This window comes from Diabrotica virgifera, chromosome 5 (assembly GCF_917563875.1).
Source record: "Diabrotica virgifera virgifera chromosome 5, PGI_DIABVI_V3a".
In the NCBI taxonomy this organism is placed as follows: Eukaryota; Metazoa; Arthropoda; class Insecta; order Coleoptera; family Chrysomelidae; genus Diabrotica; species Diabrotica virgifera.
Window position 1 is genome coordinate 88,558,622 of NC_065447.1, and position 16,344 is coordinate 88,574,965.

Sequence of the window (16,344 nt, forward strand, 5' to 3'; positions counted from 1 at the left end):
GATTTATTTAACCAGATAATGACTAAACTATTTAAACAAAGTAAAGTCATCTCATTCTGGCAAACCAGGCAATGACACCACTTCACTACCGGAGAGTTACAGACCAATCGCTCTTGAAAATATTGACTGTAAGATTTTTGAGAAGGCAAGTTATACGAGATTTTAGCAATCTGTCAGCCGAAATTTTTCTATAGAATAAGCCACTATGCCAGGAAAGAACTGCAGTGATCCAGTTCTTTCTATATAACAACATTTATTGAAAATGGCTTAGGCTTCCACAAAAAAATCAAAAGACAGTAGCTGACTTGCGCTTGCGACACGGCATGGAAACAAGGCGTACTACGTAAATTGTGCAAGACGTCAATGTGGTGAACTACACAACGAGCTAAAAGAATGCCATTTTTTTAGCGTTTCAACAGATACATCAAACAAACATGATGCTAAATTGGCGCCGATAGTTGTTAGGTACTTTGTATCTGAGAGACGTATATCTGTAAAGTTACTCGATTTTCGATCTGTCGCCGTAGAAACGTCTGAAAACTTGGCAAATCACAAAATGTCAACAGTTAAAAAACATGAAATAGAAAACAAGGTGGCTGCTTTCTGTGGTGCTAACTGTAATACAAATTTTGGAGGGGTAAACGGGCGAGGCACTTAACAACGTTTATTCCAGGCTCAAGGAAAGTCTCGGCTTTGGTCGCAGCGCTCACATCGTTCATAATACAATCCAACATGCAGTTCATGGTCTTCCTGCCGAAATAGAGGCTAGCGTTGTAAAAATATACAAGTATTTGTGTACATATACCGTACGCATTACAAACTTAAAAGAGTTTTGTGAGACAGCTGACATAGAGTACAAAAAATGAGTGCAACATGGAAATACAAGATTTCTGTTTTTGCCAGCTGTGGAAAGGATCCTGTAGCTATACGAGGCCTCAAATCTTATTTTCTTGGTCAAGTATACTGCACCCTCGCATTGCGACAGTTCTTCAAAATATAAATTGGAGCACTTTACTTTTGGTTTGTGCTCGGACAGTTAAATGTATTCAACAAAACCATTAAGTATTAAGTCTATGGAGGAGAAGACTAACTCAACTGCGACAGATGTAGGTATGGAGTTGACAAAGTTAAAAACTAATCTTCAAAACAGGAAGGAAAACAAATATCTTCCACAAGCAGCTAAACAACTCTTAAATAAATTGAAAGATTCCATAAATGTGGAAAACTTTATGAGTGATGTTCACCCTTTTAATGAGCGCTACATTTCGTATTTTTTAGAATTGTGGAAAAAAGGCTCCGACGGAGCCGAAGATTTTGAGTAGATCTGCTTGAAAAATAAGCTTAACTGGAGTGAAATCGAAAAAGCAGCGGAACATAATATAAATTAGATCCAAAAACCTCAATAGAAAACCCAAATAATGATTGATGAGCTATTTGATGAGGTGTTATTGGCAAAAGGCTTCTTCCAAAATTGTAATGAAGCTAGTTACTCCAAGAAATGGGTCCAGCTAATCACCCATTTTCAGAAGAAGGATATTATTGAGGTGCTATATTTAAAAAAAAAATGTCTAGTTTGCTATGTGTTTACCCGGTACTTCAGCGCCAGTGGTAAGATTTTTTCACAGATGAAAAAAAAAAAAGAAAAGTGTGATCTGACGTTCGGGGGAGGATGCAAAAATGCATTGTGGAAGCCTTGCTTACCTGCAAATTCAACTTGAACATGTTATGCAGTGAATGTTTTGACAAAATTAAGCACGACAAAAATATTCTCATGAAAAAAACAAATTAAGCGAAAAGCAAATCGAAAATGATCATCTTCATCTTCTGCGTCCCGGTTTGACTCTTCTTAATTATGGTAAGCCTATAAAAGCAAGTGTTTAAATATACAATCGAACAATATGTGTTTAAATACAAAATATGTAGTCCAGAAAGCCACTGCGCCTCCGCTAGGAAAAATATTCTAATTCGGATTTTTTGCACAATCTTACTCAAAAAGGACTCCTTTTAACAAATTTGCATGTTGCCAGGACCAAAAGGTGGTCAAAAATTTTTTAAACGTTTTTTTTTGTTTTTTTTCCTAAAATTATTTTTTTTATATGGAAAAAAGTTTTTTTAGGTTTTTTGGTTCATTCCAAACAGAAAAGGTCTTTAGTGACTTTTCTCTAAAAATGATAGTTTTTGACATATAAGCGATTAAAAATTGTAAAATTGCGCAATTGGCCATTTTTAACCCTCAAAAACTATGTGAAAAACTGAAAATTTTAATGTTGCCAAGGTAGGTTGATATTCTTTAAACATCGATTGATGAAATTCCGAAGAGTTTTTTGCAATATAATATTCAAAACTCCTTTGTTTTTTAATTGCTAATCAAGCGTGCGCGACACTATTTTCCACCGACATTATGGTGCAAATGAAAGGAATAAATTCGTTATTTCGTAAACCGGCGACTTTGAAGAAAAATCCCGAAATATGTCGATTTTTATTTTTAAGTTATGATATTGTGGCATATATGATATACTAGTGACGTCATCCGTCTGGGCGTGATGACGTAATCGATGATTTTTTTAAATGAGAATAGGGGTCATGTGGTAGCTCATATGAAAGGTTCTTCAATTCTCTATTCAGTATTGTAAACATTTACATAATTATTTATACAGGGTGTCCTTCTACTTCTTTTTTTGTCAAATAATTTAATTTAATAAAAAATTTTTGGACACCCTGTATAAATAATTATGTAAATGTTTATATTACTGAATAGAGAATTGAAGAACCTTTCAAATGAGCTAGCACACGACCCCTATTCTCATTTAAAAAAATCATCGATTACGTCATCACGCCCAGACGGATAACGTCACTAGTATACCATATATGCCACAATATCATAACTTAAAAATAAAAATCGACCTATTTCGGGATTTTTCTTCAAAGTCGCCGGTTTACGAAATAATGAATTTATTCCTTTCATTTGCACCATACTGTCGGTGGAAAATAGTGTCGCGCACGCTTGATTAGCAATTAAAAAACAAAGGAGTTGTGAATATTGTATTGCAAAAAACTCTTCGGAATTTCATCAATCGATGTTTAAAGAATATCTACCTACCTTGGCAACATTAAAATTTTCAGTTTTTCACATAGTTTTTGAGGGTTTTAAAAATTTTCAATTGCGCAATTTTACAATTTTTAATCGCTTATATGTCAAAAACTATCATTTTTAGAGAAAAGTCACTAAAGACCTTTTCTGTTTGGAATGATCCAAAAAACCTAAAAAAACTTTTTTCCATGTAAAAAAAATAATTTTAGGAAAAAAACAAAAAAAAACGTTTAAAAAATTTTTGACCACCTTTTGGTCCTGGCAACATGCAAATTTGTTAAAAGGAGTCCTTTTTGAGTAAGATTGTGCAAAAAATCCGAATTAGAATATTTTTCCTAGCGGATGCGCAGTGGCTTTCTGGACTAATGTTTAATTTTTTTAATTGAAAAAGAGGAATAATATTTTGTAGACATTAATCTGTATTATGTCCTGATAGACATAGAATTTTTATTATAAATTACCAAATTTGTCCAATTATTGTTTTAAGTAACATTAATCTACTTTCTTAAGTGCCATAATTTGATGTCATTCAAAAACCATATTACGATCATTTGACCTTTTACAGAACGATAAGTATATAATTTTGTAAATAGTAAATTCATTGTTAACTCTAGGAAACATAACATTCAACATACGCTATCTATTTCCGTTCTATTTATTCATTGTCAATTGTGTAATTCATAACGTCAATCAATGAATTTAATCTGATACATCTATAGTTTACTAAATGACTATGAAACTCTTTGATGTGGAGTATAAGATGTTTTGTGTGTATCAAATTAGTTTATCACTTTTTTATGAATTGTAGAGACTGACGTTTTGAACTCGAAGTGGACATTTGTATGTTTTTCAGATTTCCTGTTTTTGCGCTTAATATTGGTGCATTGGATATTTTGAAATAAAATTCTTAGAGTTGGAATAAAATTTTATTTTACACTACTTTGGTTGTCATGTTCTTTTCTAGTTTTTGTTTGCTGAATTTGACTAGTCTTTTGTGACTTTGTGAGTAGATATGTGAGTAGAAGTGTCCCAACTCAAAAAACAATTTTTTTCGGGAGATCTTAATTTAACTGTGTTTTCCAATCCATGGAATTTTTAGAATGCGGCGAAGTATGCACACATCATCAAAATATTTTAGGCATCGTAACTTGCTAATTGTCAACATCCAGGCTTCCATGCCATGTAGTAGGATACTGTAAAAAATATAAAAGCAAGAAATATATGAGTAAAGTGAAAAAATTTTAAAACATAAAAGGAATGTAAGTATTAGAAGTTCGAAGGAGTACCTAGTCTTTAAGTCTTCAAGAGATTTTCCCAATACTCTTGTTTTTTAAAAAACGGTCACATTTCGAAAATTTCTCATGTGAATAATACCTTCCTTTAACTCATTTATTTTCAGTCAGCGGATAAAGAAGAATAAAACTTTGCTCATTCATTTCTAAGCTTGACATACTTAAAAGCCGACCAATTACAGTTGTGTAAAATTTATTGTCGAAAGCCATTTGTCAAACGCTAAAAAAGTTGAATATATTTTTTCAAAACGGTCGCAAACGATCATTAAAAAGATGAATGTGAGTTACGCATTATTTGGAAAAAAGATTTAATTCAGAACAGCGAAATATCATCAACATCCTGTGTGCAGAGGCGTAGACAGGGACAAAAACATAAGGAAGTTGTGCCCTCTTTTGAAGTAATTTAAATGTATTCGACTCAACACTGTGTGATTAATTCCCGTTGAAACATGGGCGGGTAAAGGGCTAAAGGAAGCTATATCAATACACATTATTGTGAAAAAAGTTTGGATAAACTACAAATTACGTTGAAAATTTCAGTGTATTCAAACACAATTCATTTCTGAACATTTCTGAATGAAGAATGATAGGAAAATAAGATAAAACCCACTTCAATACGTTCAATATTTTCAAGGTACAGAAAAAAATGCTTTTTCTGGTATTGTTTTATCTATGTTTTATTTCCTTTAATGACGGAATTTGGAAATCTTAGGGCCGGTTGTTCGAACGCTAATCAACATTGATCACTATCAAATATTTAATTACTGTCACAACTGTCAATGTCAACTTTGGTTGTGTTGCTGAAAACATAGTTAATTATAATTATGAGATTAGTTAGTCAATTAACATAACAATTATTAATATAATTGATTAACTAATTTCATAATTGTCATCAATTATTATGTTTTCGGCAACCCAACCAAAGTTGACATTGACAGTTGTGACAATAATTAAGTATTTGATAGTGATCAATGTTGATTAGCGTTCGAACAACCGGCCCTTAATGTTCTATTTTGTAGTTGAAATATTTTTAAAATAATCCCATACCTACAGTGAGTCCACGAGTCTTTACCCGTGCGTCATCATTTAAAGCATACGAAATAAGTCGATGATAAGTCGGAAATTGAAATTTACTAAACGCAACAGCAAGTGACAGTAAGTTGCTACTGCTCCTGTTACGGGTTAAAATTTTAGTTATAAAATATGTGTTTTATCTCGCCAGGTATTAATGACGCACGGATAAAGACTCGTGGACTCAACTGTACAAACATTTTATTTCATAAAAAGACTATTCTCAATTCAGAAACGAGACAAGTTCATATATTCCCTCTTAGAGCCATAAGACTTTGTCGTGAAGGAGCTATTCGTACTCACTAGTGGTCGCTAGGTCAGTGGACACGACCTAGTCCTAGTAGAAGCTAAAATGGCTCAACTCTCATTATAAACTGGTTTCTGCGAAGTTACCCATTCTCTTACTTGTCGTGGGACAAGATGTTTGTTTTAATCCAGCAGGAACAAATAAACAAAGCAAACAAGGAACAGGAACAACGCTGCCTTAGTCATCCAAAAGCTATAGACTGGCTATAGTTACCACTCATATTTATATATATATACAGGGTGTCCAGAAACTCTACCGACAAATGAAGACAGGAGATTCTTCAGATAATTTTAAGATAATTTAACCCAATTCACTTAGTCCGAAAATGCTTCCTAAGGGAGCTAGAGCTTTTTGAAGATGGCGTCTTGTAATTAGTTTTTCTTAAATACCTCCAGAACGCTTCTATTTAGAAAAACAAAAATTGGTACGCGTATTTATTTTCAAGATATAAATCTAATCCACCCATTGCAAATTTCTAGTACCCATCATAGGCGTCCGTTTTGGGTAGGGCAACGGTTATTTTATCTCATAACTTTTTTATCTTTAACTTTTGTGCATTTCTGACACTGGATTATTAAATTGTGAAGTATTATAGTACTAAAAGGTACTCTTGTTTTAAATAGGTAGGACACACCCTTTTCTATAAAAATCGATTTGAAAATTTTTGAATAAAAAAAAAGAATTTAAAAAAAAAACTGTTTAGAAAGACAAAAACTGGTACATTTATTTATATTCCAGAGATAAATCGATTTCATTAATTGCGAATTTCTTGTACTGGTCATAGGCGTCCCTTTTGGGTAGGTCAACAGTTATTTTATAGCATAACTTTTTTGTCTTGAATTTTTGAGCATTTTTGACACTAGATTATTAAATTATGAGGTATTCGAGTGCTAAAAGTTACTCTTACTTTATGTTGGTAAAATACTTCGTTTTTTGTTGAAAAGTTCTTTCAATTTTTTTTCAAATTCCAAAAACGAAAAACTTTCAAATCGATTTTTCTAGAAAACGGCGTGTCCTATCGACTTGAAGCAAGAGTAACTTTTAGTACTAGAATACCTCACAATTTAATAATCCGGTGTCAAAAATGCAAAAAAGTTAAGGACAAAAAAGTTATGCGATAAAATACCCGTTGCTCTACCCAAAACGGACGCCTATGACCGGTACTAGAAATTTGCCATGGATGAAATCGATTCATCTCTGAAAAGTAAATATGCACACCAATTTTAGTTTTTCTAAATAGAAGCGTTCTGGAGGTATTTAAGAAAAACTAATTTCATGACGCCATCTTCAAAGAGCTCTAGCTCCCTTAAGAAGCATTTTCGGACTAGGTGAATTCGGTTAAATTGTCTTAAAATTCTCTGAGGAATCTCCTGTCTTCGTTTGTCGGTAGAGTTTCTGGACACCCTGTATATAAATTCGGCTTCAAAACGTCCTCCGACGTTGTCCGATGCCTTGTTGCCAATATCTTCTATCATTGCAGTTTTCATTTTCTAATCCTCGTACACTCATTGATCGTCTTACTCCCTGTATCCATGTCGTTCTTGGCCTTCCTCTTTTTCTGTTTTCTGTAGGTATCCATTTCATAATTTTCTTTGGCAGTCTTTCCTCCCCCATTCTCTGAACATGTCCGTACCACGTTAATTGTTTCTTCTCAATGCATTCTACAACCGTTTCCTGTAAATTCATTCTTCGCTTTACTTCCTCATTTCTAACCCGGTCCAATCTTCTACTGTTCTTAGGGCGTCCATCTCAGTAGCTTCTATTTTTCGTTTTTGGTGTTCCTTTATTCTCCATGTTTCTGATCCGTATACCAATGTGCTCTTAATCATGGTGTTGTATATTCGCATGTTTCTTTGTTTCCCTATCTCGGTACTCCACAAAACTCCGTTCAATGATTTAATTATCGTTCTTGCTTTATTTATTCTGCTCTTAATTTCTGCGTCGTCAGTACCTTCCTTGTTGAAATTAATGCCCAAATACTTATATTTATCACAGCTAGTTATTTTCTGATTATTGTCCAATATCATATCAGTTGAATCCCATTTCCAATGGTGAAAAGGAACTACTGAAAAGTGGTCAGTACCTATATCCGAGATAAAGCTGCTCAAAAAGTGCCAAAAAAGATCTAAGATGTCAGAAGAAATGGTTTAAGAAAGTGTTGAATTAAGTCCTCGATCCAAAAGAGGCTCTATAGTAGACGGTAAAGAGACACTACAAACATAGATACATGGTACATATACACAAAAGTTCTTTCAGGTTAGAGCATCGAAAACTCTCAGACACGATCCATTCTTAGGTCTCTACTACATAATAGATTAGATTTTCCATTTTCACGAATGTTGCCCTTGCTATTTCTACGGCTTTTAATACGTGCATGTTCTGCGTTTTGATTTACCAATATTCCTTGTATTTGTCTACCCATTCATTAGACAACGAATGTCCCGTTGTCTTTTGGATGTTTTGTAATGAATGACCATAAATTTAATTTTATTTAAGTTCATTTTAATACCATATATGATACACTTTTCGTTCAGCCGTTCCAGTATGTTTGTCACACTTTGTAGAGTTGAAGTAAATATTACAGTGTCAGCGGCATATCTTATATTATTAAGGATTTCACTATTTATAGTCGTCCCATCTTTCACTCTCCGAAAGCTTTTTGGAACGACTGGTAAGATCAAAAACAAAAGTCGAGGATATCACAACAAAAATTGCCCAACTGAAATGGAGCTTTGAAGGCCATACCGCTAGACAAAAAGACCAACACTGGAATGTCACAATACAGTATTGGAGACCTTAAAAAGCTAGATGACCAAGAGGAAGACCAAACAGGCGTATATACAGGTGGGGGGTCAACAAGTCTATGGACCCCCCTATTGTATTTAATCTATAAGTATTTTTTTTTTATTATTTATTACTTTTTTCTGTTAACACTAAACTTTAAGCCATCAGTACAACACTAAATTATACGACAACCGCTTCCAAAGAATTGAAGGAAGCCATACAATCTAATAAAATACCGGTGGAACCATAAACAATGGAAATATTTTTCTCAATTCAAAGAATAACAAAAATGATATTTTAAAATGCAAATACATTACACTGGGTATAACCCTTATCTCATGAAAAGTCACGTTTCAAATTTGCGATACAATAAAGATATAAAAATTTGTATTTTACTAGATAATCCAATGTATTTTACTAGATAATAGTACTAGATAATAGTACATACCTCTACTCATCGATGGTAGAAAGGTTAATCTTTATGGTAAAGAACGACCAGTGAGATTAATAGTCGTGAATTGTCTATCAATCCTTTTGATACCATAGGTATCTGGGATTATATAGTGTAATTTATCCTTAGAGTTAGTGTGAGTCTTATGGCTAAATCTGGAAAATATAATATTTGAGCAGTGTTGCCACAGGTCTTGGACAAAATTTTGAGAGACAAAATCGTCAAATTTCGGTAGATTTCATTTTTATCATCATATAATGATCAATAATCACCATTCATCATAAAAATCATTCAAAGCAATACTAAATATCTAACTAACGCAGTACTAAATATCAAGGATGCTTTAGTTTTGTTATAAGGAATTAATTTATTTATAATAAAATAAAACTGCATATTTTTTCCTGTTGTAGTGTAGACTTTTTAAAAAAACTTACCACACGTGTACCTATTAACGTTCAAAATACAAATTAATAATCTTATTTGAAAGTTGTATAATTGTGTAAACAGGTTAAAAATTTTTGTTATAATAAATAATAGTTATAAGTTATTAACATTTATAAATTACTACAAAAATAAGGGTTTTTTGCAATTATCTCCAATTGTTTATGTATTTCAAATTAGAAATTATTAAGATCTAGAATATTTATTTGAAACATTTTTCTCTAAAATCTACAAGGAATGTTTTATAGGCAAAAACATGATTTTCTACACTTCATAAGTGTTTAAAAACAAAACAATGTCGGATATTGAAGCAATTGAGAACGAGAAAAATTTTTAATGTTCTTTAGTTATGTCGAAATACTGTAAGTTAAAAAGGTGCAAAATAAATTTCTCCTGTTTTAAGATTCTAATATAAATACTATTTTTAGTTTCAATTCAATTAGTTTCAATTTTTTGTTTTCAATTCACCTCAATTAGTTTATCGTGTTGAACCTTGTCAAATGCTTTTTCGAAATCAATAAAACATGTGCACATTTTACATGTACATATGTGTGTTCATCCGAAGATCACGAGGAAGATCCCCAACAAGATGGATCGATCAAATTACGGGAATATGCAAAAGACCTATGCTTGAGTTAAAAGAAATGACCAGAGACAGAGATCTTTGGAGACGGACAATACACGACATTACGTCGACCACTACACTCCCTTCGGGGGGTCAGTATTGAAGAGAGAGATGTGTGTTCAGGTCTAGATTTATTTGCATGGGCACATTTATACCGAATAATGCTTTCCTAGTTCCCATGCCTCTTCTAAATTGATTCTCACTAATTTCATCACATTATCACAAATACTGTCAAGGCATGGCTCATTAATACAATTGTGTACGGTGTTCTAAGCATTCTTTTGCATTTGGATAGTAACCATTTTTTTGGTAAAATGCCTGTGTGATAAATATGATCATATAGTTCTACTACTTAGAACTACGCCAAAGGATGCTTCGGTGTTACGTGTTCTCCTCTACTCTTCTTTAAGGCTTGGAAGCGTGGACATTAAAACAGTCCATCAATAAAGTCCATCTGAATAAGTTGGCCGCCTTTGAATTTTGGTGTTACAGAAGAATCCTACGAATATCGTGTCAAACGTGGAAGTAACTAGAAGTATAGGAAATAAACCGGAAATAATATTAACTATCAAAAGACGAAAACTTGAGTACTTGGGACATGTGATGAGAGGGCAAAAATACTCATTAGTACAACTTATTATGCGAGGCAAAATCCGAGGAAAGCGAAATGTGGGAAGACGAAGAACATCCTAGTGCAGAGCTATTTAGAGCGGCAGTCGACAGGGTCCGCATTGCCACGATGATTAGATAGAAGATGGAACTTAAAGAAGAAGAGAAGAGTTCTACTAAATTGTCTATCATTTCTTCATCGATCAGTTTAAGAAACTCAATCGGAATTTCATCCGGACCTGTATCTTTTTCCCTTTTTGTCTGTTTAATGCGAATTCATTTCTTCTTTATTTTATTTTATTCATTATTTAGCTTAAGACATCCCAAATGTAACGCCGCTGTTCCTGTGTAAGGTATGCAGTTCTGTATTAAAGTTGCAGTGAATGGAGTATAAAATTGGACGTGTGCCGACGTAAATTTAGCCACTGTGGGCGTTTGGCAACCTGCGAATCTTCGGGGAAAAGGAACACAGCGGAGGCAACAGATGGACAATTCTTTAATATATCTCATCCCGAAAACGAAAAAATAAAAGACTTCGGCAACGTCGGGAGATGCACTGTTATTGTTTGTTTTTGGATATTTTCAGAACAGGAGCAGTGAAAATATTTTTGATTTTAATAAATGGTACTGGAAAATTTTTTTTCGGTGAAAGTATTTTTGGGCCTGTACACAATACGGCTTTAACTGCATTCTGAATGTTTCATGAATTTTTAAGATTGATTTTCAAAAGATGAATAAAAATGACAGTTTAGTTATGGGTAAATATTTCAGATTATAATAGTCAGACTCATAACAGTGCCGGAACTGGAAAATAGTTTACACCAGAAAGAAGTCGTCCTTTTGCATTTTTAAACATAGTAGGTGCCTCCTGTTGATAGTACCTCCATCGAGTCACTACATAATGCACTGGCGGGGAAGAGAACCAACAACACAACATGCAAATCTATTATTCAGATGCTTCAGAGGAGAATAATATTTATCATCCACAGATACGTATGAAGGAAGGTGTCATCATAAACCTGGGGCAAATAAGGGGTGTCCTCAAGGAGGAGTCTTATCACCAAGATTATGAAATAGAGTCGTTGATGACCTAATTCATATAAGCTTAGAAGCCAAGGAATCTGGGTCAAGGGTTTCTCAGACGATATTGTAATAGTGACCACCAGAACATTTCCCAGTGCTGTTGTAGATTAGATGCCATATGCCCTTCATTACATAGAGATTTGGTATCTGAAAGAGAACCTTTCTATCAACCCTTATAGCGTTCTACTTCGTTTTTGACAAAGAAGCTGAAGAAGATGTAGGCAATGTTCTAACCATACTATTTTCGATTATCAAAAATGCCAGGTCAATTTACACTCTAAATGTTTTGAGACATTTCACAAAAAATAAAATTGTGTATTTCAATTTTTATAGCTCAGTCCCGCCAAAGGTTCGAAAACGAACCATTTTGTTGTTGTGAAAACTGTCATTATAGATAGCAGTGCGTGAAGCGTTTAAAGCAGGGGTGGGCAAAAGCCGGCCCGCGGGCCGGATCCGGCCCTTTTGCTTACTTTATCCGGCCCATTGAGAAATCCCGCAAGCATATTTTTAAGACCGTAATGCATTCATTTTTTTCGAATCCTGAGAAAATTAATGAGTATTTTTGAAAAATTTAAACGCAGAATGAAATATGTATTACATTATTACCGAGGCCCGAAAGTCCCTGAAAATTTCTGTAATGTTTATCACAGAGGTGAAAAAAAAGAGAAAATTTAGTGTGATTTTTAATTTCAAATTATGTCGTTCTCCTTTTAATGATGGTCAAAAGCTCTTTGTTCCTTTTCCATTCTGTGCAACACCATTTCGTTCATAATTTGATCGGTCCATGGTATTTTCATAATTCCCCTAAAGGCCACATCTCAAAAGCTTGCAGCTTTTTCATTAAGTCAGCATTAACAATCCAATAAAGAAGAAGAGAGTGGACATAACATTTTTATTATTATCCCGGTTTTTTATAGCGTTCTCCGTCTTCCGGTTGCCAGTTTCCAGCTTTGTCCGTCGTTGCATTCGTCAGGGTGAAGGTTTCTTTCCGACTCCGATATTGTCTTCTGAATGCCGCCTAGCCAGGATTGTTTCGGCGTTCTTATCTTTCTTCTTTCCCTTGGCGTCCATTTTAAAATTTGTTTTGGCAGCCTGTCGTCGTCCATTTACGTCGTACATGACCATACCAGATCAGTTGTCTCCTTTGAATTTCATCTGTGATGGTTGACGTGACAAAACATTTTACCATCCGATTTTAGATTTGCAGATTGAGTCTTTGGTTACTCAGAAATTTCCTGATCTTGAAAAAGGCTGCTCTTGACTATTCTATTCTTGATCGAATTTCTTAAGTTCATTTTTTATCTGGATCCTTGTTATGGCTTTATGGCTTAATATAATGGACCGTATTAAAAATTTCGTAATTTTACTGGGACAAATTGTTCGCATGTACACACCAAAAAGACAATTATTATTTACAGCCAAATGTCTTTCTTCAAATGCTTTAAAATTAGGTACACTTACCTATCGTATTTTTGTTAAAAAAATTTCTTGGACAGAGAAAAACCTCCACCAAAAACATTAGCGTACATACTAGGTATAGTCCTCCGGCCCGGGAGACATTTTGAAAATTTCATTTTGGCCCGCGCTTAAAAGTATTTGCCCACCCCTGGTTTAAAGTGTGCGTGAAGTAACAATGTATTTTAAATGGGATTTTCTTTTTCGCACACTCTCAATGGGTTTTTTGGCACACTTTCATATAATCAAATATTCTTAACTTTCGCGTTGTCATGGTGATGACAATATGAGCAATGACTTAAAACACAATTTTTGACAGTTTTATGGTTTGAAAGTAGTTAGGATTTTTAAATGTCAAAGTTCTAAAAATTGTAGAATAGAAATGAATTCCAGTGACGAAGAGTTACGGTTTTTTTATTTGTTTATCGTAGATAAAATATTGTATGAAACTGTGCGTGAAGTACTTTTTGCGAACTTACGCGATGTATAGCACCCGCTCCGTTGTCGCTCGTGCTTTAAAAATCGCGTGCGTTCGCAAAAAGCATACTTCACGAACTGTTTCATAAATAACTATTTTACGATTGTTTAAATTTATTTTACTCTAGTTAATCAAATATATGACATATTATTGCAGTATTTCTTTGCTTGGCGGTTAATGGGTTAAAAACTTTATGATCCGAATTTGTTTGTGCAAATTTGAAAATATACTCCAATGATTTACATTTTTTTTTGGATTCGTAGTTGTTTCGGTCTTATTCTTCTTGCAGTACCGTCTCTTATCGGAGGTTGACTACCACCTCAGCAATCTTAACTTTGTTGGCTGCAGGTTGACGTTGTTTGTCTATATTATTATTATGTATTTGATTGTATGCATATGCATCCAGAAAATATTATGAAATAACAGCATTTAGAAGAACGTAAATTTCATTAGTTGTTTATGAAAATTTCTGTACATCCTACAATATCTAAGAGCTTTAAACAATAATTTTATTTGTAGAATACTTTTTCAGACTTCACTTTAATTTAAATTTTTGGCGGATGCGTATTTGAAATTTTAAAACTTTGGCGGGAGAGCACGGACTACAACAGTAGGAGTGTACTTTGGTTTTCAGATTTTATTTTAAATGTATTTATTCTACTGTTTTTATAATAAGTTATTATGGTAGGGGAGCAAAGTATGCTAAATGTGCAGTCACTCGAGCGCTTTGGGGACCTATTGGGTTGTGAAGAGTAGGTCCTAAAACCAAAAAAAGTTAAGTAAAGTTTTCCATTTTAGTGGGCGCTTGCCATTTTTTAATTTAATTTTCCATTTCCAACAATCGTTTTTTCCGATTATAACGCCATCTATCCATAATTCGAAAAAATGTTTCGAATAAAAGTTACTTATTTTTACGTAAGGAATCCAAATCTGCAATAAAAAATTAGGGCTCCTATTTAAGATTTTAAAGTAACCCCCCACCCCACATCCATGGGGGTCGTGTTTGGTACCATTCGATAGATTTTTCAAAAATATTGAATAATTGTATTTTACAGTTTTTCGATCTGATGTTCATTTCGCGAAATATCGCGGGATTCGTATTTAAAATATTAAATTTACCCCCCACCCCTCTCCGTGGGAAGTCGTGTTTGGTATCATTCGATAGATTTTTAAAAAATATTGGGCACATATTTTTTAGTTTTTCGATCTGTCATTCATCTCGCGAAATATTCGCTTTTTTCTTGTGAAACTTTGGGACTCACCCATTTCCTTACGCCCGGCTCAAATCGTCATATTTTTGAAATATACACTCTTTTGCATGTACTTAACTTACCTTATCTTAATCTGACAATTTCGAGTTTTTTTAAGGATAGATTTTTTTTTTCGGGCCCCCCTTAACGAACTCCCCTGTGTTAAGAGCCAATATATGGTAGAGGTACATCTACAGGGTACCAGGTTTCTCCCATATGCTAATCTGACGCGCTCGAGTAACTGCAAAAATCCCCGCTTGGGCTCCCCTACCATAAATACTACTACTACATTAATAAATAATTATATTCTGTAGCTCAAGAAAAGCAGATGGACGAGAGGTTATTCTACATATTGACATAAACAGATAATAATATAAATAATTTTTTCAAATACGTAGGTACATACAAAGAATCTAAACCATATGTTTTATTTCCTGACGTATTTTAAATGTTTTTGTCTGTATTTATTTGGTTTATGGGTTTGAAATTATCAAAACATTATTGTTGAAACGTTTCGGCGAATTGTCATTATCAGTGAACACTTAATTATTCACAACTTAGACTAGTACACCGTTTATATTACTATTTAAAACTATGTAAAATTATAGAGTTCCAGACGATTCTACATATAAGAACGAAATTCAAATGGTTTATGTTTGTGTATTTTAGATGTGATCTCAGTTTCTTTTTTAATATGTATCGTCTACAATGTACCTAGACTTTTTATTGCAATTTGACTTTTCTTGTAAAATCTCCACTGCGCGTCAGAGAAAACAGGTCATTTTTAATGTCTCGAATTTTCTAAACCTGTTGTCCGATTTAAGTGATTTTTTAATATGTATAATATAGTTTTATTCTTTAACAACATCGCTAAGGTAATATTGTTGCTAGACAAGTAAATTAAAATTGTATACCGGCTATACCATTTAAACTATGTTTTTTCCTCAAAGTTCACCACACCCTGTGGAATATTCTAACAATTATAAAATACTGAAATTAAAACCCAACTATAGCCTCAGATTTTCTTAACACTCTGTTTTTTCATTCATTCGCTTATGTTGGATATTAAAAAAGTTAGGTACCTACTTAAACAACTAGCCATGTTCTTCATCAATACAGGCTGTTTCTAAATAAGTGCGACAAACTTTAATGGGTAATTTTGCATGAAAAAATGATGACCGTTTGCTTTATAAACATTATGTCCGCAAATGCTTCATTTCCGAGTTACGGGATGTTGAATTTTTTCTTACAAACTGACGATTTATTTATTGCTCTAAAACCGGTTGAGATATGCAAATGATATTTGAAAGGTATTAAGAGGTAGTTATTGCGCAGTTTTTGACATTCAATTAAGAATTTTATATTCACCATTGGCGTGTATACTGGTAATATTACCCGTATATATTT

At 33.5% G+C, this 16,344-nt stretch overlaps 1 protein-coding gene across 2 annotated transcripts in view; it reads left to right on the forward strand.

The window, feature by feature from the left end:
* The window catches only part of LOC114326854 (transcription factor SOX-13), a 576,610-nt gene that overhangs the window by 534,398 nt on the left and 25,868 nt on the right, over positions 1 to 16,344 (forward strand). The gene's annotated exons all lie outside the window — the stretch shown is intronic.